Source organism: Xiphophorus couchianus, chromosome 19, assembly GCF_001444195.1.
Source record: "Xiphophorus couchianus chromosome 19, X_couchianus-1.0, whole genome shotgun sequence".
Taxonomy (NCBI): domain Eukaryota; kingdom Metazoa; phylum Chordata; class Actinopteri; order Cyprinodontiformes; family Poeciliidae; genus Xiphophorus; species Xiphophorus couchianus.
Genome location: NC_040246.1, coordinates 16,529,924 through 16,538,752, shown reverse-complemented (window position 1 = coordinate 16,538,752; position 8,829 = coordinate 16,529,924).

Below are 8,829 nucleotides of genomic sequence, written 5' to 3'. Positions count from 1 at the left end.
AAGGTTATTGTCCTGTTGGAGGTGAACCTTCATGCTTGTCTCAAGTCTTTTAGAATCCTTAGTTTTCTTCTAGGATTTACCTACATATAGAAAGAAAACACTAAATTTTGTGGTTGTAATGTGACAAAATGTGGAATTGTTGAAGGGAAACATACAACTTCGCAACACACTGTAAAGGGATATCTGGATATCCATAATTTGTCAAAAGAAATATACAAATGAGAGATTTGTAGAGATGAAATGCTTTTGAATTTCAATTTGTTGCACTAAATGATTATCCGATGTCTTCTATTCTAAGAAAAACGCACAAACATCTAATGGGTTTGAAGGTGTACCTGTGGTTAAATAAAAGGTTAAGTCGTCTCATGTTGACTGACCCGCTGATTTGATCATGACTCTTTCTTGATTCCACAGCCTCAGGAGAACTTATGGTCAGCGTCACGGTCATTCAACCACTGATCTGGGCTTCACAGACACACAGCTCACGATTACTTAACGTGTTTAGATTACTCCCATGATCAGCAGGGAGTGACCACACACTAAAAATGTTTACGACATTAATCGTACCCCAAGAGGAGCTTTTCTCAAATGCTTTTTTATTGTGGTTCGTTCAAAATTGAAAAAAAAAGGGGAGCATTAAAATTTAATTGGTTGGAAAATTTGGTCGTTTTGTTTTTTGTGGCATGGCAGTTTGCTGCTAATGCACTCAATTCTGGGGATTTCTAGTCGTTTTACATGTGAGTGGTTTAGAGAGCGTCAAGGAAATTGGCTCATCACTCAATAAGAGCTGTGAGACCTCTGTTGATGACATTTCCATTAACAACAGGATATAATATGTTTATAGATCCCTGCTTTCTGGACCTTTTAATTTCTCCCTTTGCAACACAGTTTCTAATATAGGCATGGGGGTGTGGATGGTGGACTTTATGGATTAGCTACACAGGGAATCTATAGGCAGTAAATTGTGCTGACAATGCATATTAAAGTGACTGATATGGAAAACTGCATCTCATATTGACTTACAGAACAAAAAACTACTTTAACTAAATTTAAATAAATAAATTATAATTTAAAAAGAAACTCTCAATTTTAGAGCTTTAAATAAATTTACAAATGAAAATATTTTCAAATAATCAAATAAACTGTGCATCATATAAATGAATTTATGAATTTATGAAGAAACAGGAGGTAACTGTTGCAGCATGACTTCCTGTTCAGTGTCGTTTTCAAGCAGGTATTGCGATGTCCATAAATTATGTGCATCTGATTCAACCTTTGTTGACCAAGTCTACTTATAGAATGTATTTTAGTTGCAAGACATTGACAAATAAATGCTTTTTCTATGGTACAAAATTTGTAAATGTTTCATGACCTCTCTGTCTTATTGTTCTGAAGTGTAAACTTGGTGTCTTGGGAGCAGACAAACAAACGACAGCTTTGTTCATTGACACGACACGACTTAAAGCAACTGCACTGACTTACATAAATGATTTAATATAAGAAGAAAATGTCCCTGAAATACAGATGTGGACAAATTTGTTGGAAAACGTGTGTAAAAGGTTTCGTGTTGCAGTTGCTTAATCAAACATTGAACATTTTCAAAATATCCAATGTTTAATTTGTGTATATTTTTTCTGAAAAGTAATCTATGAATTCCGGTTTCCCTAGGATAAAAATTTTACATGGTATAGGGGTTCGTTTTCACCAAACTGGATGAGCATGATGGCAAAAATATCTTTAAAGCTAACTGTTAGAGACAGGGGCTGCACAGTGGCGCAGTTGGTAGCGCTGTTGCCTTGTAGGTCCTGGGTTCGATTCCCGGCCGGGGTCTTTCTGCATGGAGTTTGCATGTTCTCCCTGTGCATGCGTGGGTTCTCTCCAGGTACTCCGGCTTCCTCCCACAGTCCAAAAACATGACTGTCTCTCTAAATTCTCCCTAGGTGTGAGTGTGTGTGCATGGTTGTTTGTCCTGTATGTCTCTGCGACAGACTGGCGACCTGTCCAGGGCGTGCCCCGCCTCTCACCCGGAACGTAGCTGGAGATAAGCACCGGCAACCCTCCCAACCCCATAAGGAACAAAGGGTGAACAGAAAATAGATGGATGGACGGATGTTAGAGACAGGGTGGCATCAAACTGTGACATCTGGGGGTCCCAAGTTTCCATAACAACCATTACGGAGCATCTACTTGCCAACTGGTTGTTTGGGAGTGATGCCAAAAAAACTATTGTTCTGTCCTACCATCACAAACAACAACACGTGGAGTTTGCTAAGCACTACTGGGACTTGGAAACCATGTGCAAGTAAAATCTGAATTATATTGACCTTTACATTTTAAAATCTTGGTATTATCTTTCAGGACTCTAAATTATCAAGCACCTGATTATATCTTTGACCTGAAACAGCGATAGAGCTGTACTAGATCATAAAGGATTAGAAGGTGTTACTGATCTGCCAAAGCATCTTAAAGCTGCAGAAGGCAACTTTTAAGAAATGTTTTATTTGCATATTTCTTAAAATTGCCACTATATCATGGCAATGTAACATGAGATAAGGAACCTGTGGGAAAAAAAATAAAATAAAAAATCCACCTCATCTACCTCTTCCCAGGAGTCCTACTGAGACCTGTAGAAATTTTAAACTAAAAGACAGATTTTTCTTAAATATTCAGTGCAGTAAGGCTTTTAACACATCTTTACCTAGGGTGCAAGTAACTATGGTCAACACTTGGTGTTGTGTTTATGTTTTTAAAGGTAAAAACATGTATATGGAGTGTAATAATTGCACATTTTTAAAGTAAAAGACATTTTACAAAACATTTATTCTCAACTCTCTCTGATTTGTTACTACTTCAAAAGAAAAACGAAAAGGTTGTACATCTGAGCAAGCTTCCGCAGTGATGATTACACAATAATAATTGCTGTTGTCACCGCCAGCCAAGAACTGCTGCTCCATAAACTGTTTATTTACGAAGTCATCAACCTGCGGACAATTTCATCATGGGAAATAAACTATCAGGGTCACGTCCTTCACTCGTGAAATATGCTGTCTTGTCTGTGAGGTGGCACGTTAATAAAACATCCTGGCAGAGGGGCATAAAACTCAAGTATTAGGTGTACACGCGTGCACAAAAACGCTCTAACAAGGTTTTAGACCAGATTTGGCTCCAGATAAACCGACAAAATGAGAAGCTTATTGTGACATTGCAGTTCACCTAATTAATAGAATCCAACAGGGGATTGTGGCTCTGACACAATTTAGATTTTCATTTGTTTGATGTGAAATTGGAACTCTCAAAGGACACATTCTGTACACAAAGAGCTCTGATTTGTTGTAAGATCTGAAGGAGCAAAGATTAATATTAGAGTCTAGTATGAAAAAGACAAATCTTGCTTTTTAAATTGAATAAAAACTAAATAAAGCAAACATTTTATTGTGACAAAGGATAGATTTAATTTATAAAGCATCAGAATTATATAAATAGCTTTTTTTTTTTTTTTACCCTGAACTAACTTCTTACTGTGTAAAATCTTTGGATGCATGAATAAGTAAATAAATTAAAACACAATTACAGCATAATTGTTTTTTGGTGAAATAAATCAAGATCTTTATTCACAAGAGTAAGGCAGCAATAATTGGTATGCTGATTTATGGCACGTCTTCTCGTTTTTGCTGATAATTGAGCTGAATCTAAGCCGTGCTCCCCGTCGAACAGCACGCAAACCTTTGTAAAAATGGGGTTTTAACTGTTTTCATCTAGCTGTGACGCCAGTAAAGCATGTCCGCTGAGGATGTCACGTGTGGGGTCGACAGCTCTCATGGGAAATCTAGGAGTTTGTTTGGCAGGAAACAGGAGGCGTAAACAAATGGAAGGCAGTGCAGGATTTACAGCTTCCTGATGCATACATCTCTGAGGTGGGACAATCCCACCTGCTCAGCCATGGCTCATTCTGACAGGCACCTGAGAGCATGCTGAGCCTGTAAGTATCGAGATGGACTACTGCTCTTTTGTTATACAATACACACGCAAAATGTATTAAAACTGGAGAAACACCATAAAAACGGTAAACTGTTTGGTGGAAAAACATCTGGTGGCTTGGAGATCACTTTTAGTGGATTTTTGCTTGCTATAAATGTGAAATACACACCCATAGTTGCCCTATAGCTAATTTATATTTTATAACTCTGCTGAGGATAAAATGTAACCTAATATGAATGTGTAAACTGACTCTTATTCTGGTCTCACTACACACAAGCTTTTAAAAATTTCTCATTTTGTCACATTACAACTACAAACCTCAATCTACAAATGAACACAAAGCAGTGAACAAATGTAAAGACAAAGATTTTTTTAAACATAAATCGGTAAACTATAAAGTGTGACTACATCAAGCTCCTCTGCCTTCTTCCAGTGTTCCCAGTGCTAACTAGAAACAGCCAATCAGAGCCAGGAGGAGAGTCTTACCTCTGTCAATCATGCCCATGTGCGCTCTGATCACCTGTCCTCCCTCTACAACGCTACAGCTTCTCCCCATCAACAGAGCCTCCCGTGAACACTACAGCTAGTTGGCATTAGCATTTTTCCTTAGTATTTTTCCTGTAGCAGTGTAACATTTAGCATCACGTTCACAAGGTTGACTGACAGTGCTACGACGCTACTTCTGGCGGTGCGTTTCTTCAGGTGGCAATACCAACACAGGGAGAGAAAAAAAATCCTGTTTTAAATGTCCAAGTCAAAGTCCAGATCTAAATCCTAAGAGCTGATGTTTACAGACGCTTTTTATCTAGTCTGAAAGAACTTTAGTTCCAAAATAAATCCAAGTTTTTTTTCAATTGACAGTTATTTGGTACTTTCTTAAGAAATCTCAGTAAAAACACATGGAAGTTAATATGAATACTTTTACAAGACACTTTATCTCATGGGTTGCTTAAGGACACCTACTGTAGACTGAAGCTGCAGATGTGAAAAGAGAGGTCAGGTCCTATCTCAGATGGATACAATTGGCTTTTATTTTTGCAGCCCACATTTTATATGAAACATTGTTCATTAATATATATGTATATAAAAATCAGGGGCATTCAAGAAATTTGCTCCAGATTTATTTTACTTAGCCTTTAAATCCTACAGCCCAGCGCTGACAATTTCACACGAAAAGAAAAACATAAACCAGTTAAGCATAATACATAATATGCATAAAGACTGTGTATTACATTAGTATGCTACTGCTGATGTGCACATATTTTTGTTTTACTGCACGCCCCCTTGACAATAAAGATGGGTAATTGTATTAGATATAAAATAGTAAGGCTGTTTTTAACTGTGATCTAATAAAAACTAAAATTCATCAAATGCTTGACAGTCTCCCCTCCAGGAGAAGTGCACCGGACATACTGTAAAAAAAAATCCATGGTAATTATCTCGCAATATTGGTTTTATTACAGGAGGATGTATTCCAGCCACATGCTGATTTTGTTATCTTTTCAACAGTTCACCTTTCATTGAACAGACTGAACCACCTGAACACCAATCAAGACTTTCTCTACATCATACACACAAAAAACAGACAACAATGTGGAAAAGTTTCAAGTTGCCGCAGTAGCTAATTATTGTGGGTATGAACATAGCAATTATTGAGTTAGCGTAATAGTCAGTGGATAACAGTGGATGATTGGAACCATAGTAAAAACATATTTTCATAATTGAGAAACTCATTTACATTTATTCCAATGGTCTGGCAGCTGACGCTGCTAAAGTCACATATGTCCACAAAGTGGTATGGACTCTGCTATGTTGGTTCCATTGTTTTAGGCCACTTTTTCCCTTGAAGCCAGAAGTCTTATTGTCCCATTACCCAGATCAAAAAAGTGCTTCAGACAAAGACTCTATTTTGGGGTATAGCTCAGGAGGAATCTGTCCACTTGACCTATTTACTTTTCACAAACCTCATCCGCTTTACATGTGTAGAAGATCATTAGGGGAAAGTAACCACAATACATTTTTAAATGTGCCAGGAAAAAAAAAGTTTTTTGTTTATAAAAATTGACAGTGCCTTACAAACATCTTAGAGAGGTTTGGCACCAAATACGTAGGAACCGTATGTTGTTTCCTAAAGCCACACATTAATTTTTCCAGTCATTTGCTGTTCATAATCCTATGTATGTAATTTGTTGATTTCCTACCTACACCTTTTAGTATTTCAAAAGCACATCTCTGAAATGCTCTCACTTACTAAATTGCCAGCTTTAACTGACATTCAATAATGTCATTTTTAAATTGAATCTTAAGGGACCGGAAAGGGTTAACCCTGCGGGGCATATGAAGTGCATTAGGCCTGTCATAATTGCATCCACTGTCTCAGGTCAGAAAAGGCCAGCAAATATTGCACCAAATGTGTATCACTGATGAAACCATGTGGAGTGAGAGGAGCCCATTACTGCAAGTCTCAGACAAGAGTGAAAAATGAAATGGCTTTTCAAAAAACTGGGCTGGTGTAACATTTCAGCAGCATAGTGGTGGAGTAACTGTGTCAGGGGGAGAGTGGAAGGGAGTTGGAGGGGAAGTGGGCAGCTCAACAGGCTCAGCAAAGATGGAATGATATGAGAGCAAGGTGTAATTTCCTGGGAGTCCCCCCAGAGAATCCCAGCTTCTGGTTGGGAATTGTCACAAATTGCAGATGCACTGCACAGACACACCCACACAAAGAAACGGATATCTGGAGTTATCCCTCTTCCTCTTGTTATTTTCTTTTATCATGGGCAGTAACTAGTTTCAACAGAAGCTACAGCTGCTGGTGAGGAGGAATAGGGCTAATAAAACAAATTGAGTTGCAAATAAGTTACCTGGTGAGTTCAGTAAGTCATTCTCCTTCAGGCTTCAGAGGAAAAAAAAACTACAAGTAGGAAAAAAACACAAGAGGGAGAAAAAAAACAGCAGTATACCTGCTGTGTTACATGCAATGCTGCACCTGCCACACCTATTGGGTTAATTGGATTTGGTGACATTCAGGGAACATGCTGCTGAATCTGATCGACTTCATTACACAGGCGTTTTAAAATTTCCATATGATTTTCCAGGCCTGAAGAGGGCAGGCTAGTTCTTTTTCCTTTTTAATGTGTGGAAATAGCCACTGGTTCCTATTTTTATGTCTATAAAACAAACCTCAGAGACCTGTTAATTTCCTTTGCTTATTGTGTTAGAAAAATCACAATTTATCATAATTTATGTAGAACAGATTTAAGAACATAGCTCTACAGCAAAGTGTGTATCAACACTGCATTCAAATGTAAGAGGCTTGGCAAACACACTCCCATCACATCCATTAGTTCCACCAATGTAACAATGACAATAGCATGATAACTGCCCGGCAGGCAACAGCAATCAGGCGAAATAGAAGAGTTTTTCTCTGTCATGTGAGCTATAAAAGGCATCTATCCACAGAAGTGAATGTGGGCGTCTGCCGGGGTGTGTGTGTGTGTGTGTGTGGGCTCAGACAGAAGACAACATGACTGGAGAGCAGAGAAAATGTTTGGCCTTTATCTTTATGATTCTGTGGTGCCGGTGCTTTTACCACCGCAGCACTTCCCTTCAGTCACATCCTATTTTGTTTTCTGTTTGTGATTGTTAACACCAACAAATACACAAATGGCTTTTTTGTTAATAAAATTTATAAACCTAATTTATAGCACAGGTTGTAAATTACCCCAGTATTCTAGGCTATAGTGGCCCCTTTGACAGAGCAAGGAAAAGAATAAAAAACATTTTTCTTCATAAATACACTTCTAATGGAGCTGATGCTGTGAATTTCACAGCAGATGTCAGTAGCATCCAAGGCAATCCACATATTTTTAAAAAATCACAATAAAGAAATGTGGAAAATTTGGAAATAATTTTAAAATCCTTGCAGTGTTCAATGATGTTTTTAAGTGATTATTCTACACAAGCTGTCTTCAAATTTGAAAGGTTCTGGGGATTTCTTCATTTCTTCTATTGTCAGCTCTTTTCATAGATTTTTAAATTTGATTCAAGTTGATTGGGCCATTCAAGCAACTTTTATTTTCTTTGTCTGAAACTGAAACTTTTCCATTTAAGATTTTCTTGCTGAAAAATCTGGTTTAATTTCTTCTTCATAAATGTATCAAGTATTTCTCAGAAATATTGTTACAAGTGTCTGGTTGTTGTTGGTATTTTGTTAGTTATATTATTTCCTCTTCTGCATTTTGATACCCACAGCATTTAAAAGGATGAAAATATGTCTATTTCACTGACACATTTCCTGTATTTCGATGCATTTTTAAGCATACTTTCTTCATCTGCTCAATGGTTGTTCGATGTGTCCGAATTTAATTATGGATATTTTTTTCTTTGTGTTAGTGGATAACTCCTGTTGTCAACATCTGCTTTGGTCAACAGATTCATTAAAAATGTATTTAGCAAGAAAAATGGTGTGAGGTTTAATATTTGATTCTTCCATCTGATGCTTACAAACAGCAGGGTCTTCAAAGACAAAACTGATGTAATAAGACAGCTGAACATTTATGGACACTCTGAAAAATCTCATTAACAACTTGCTGAAAACAGCAAAAGCATAGAAAAAAAGAATTGTCTGTTGAATTGAAGGAGACAAGCTTTTTAAATTACAAAATGATATTTTCATAGAAAAAATAGCTTATTAAGGGGAAATGTAATGCAATTTCTGCTGCTGCTGCTGCTATAATAAGATGGGAATAAACTGGTCTTCCTCAGCATCACATTTACATGTTGTGGAATCTATTAGTGTGGGATAGCTGAATATTATTACTCTGTGGTCACCAGAGCCATCTCTCTTACTGT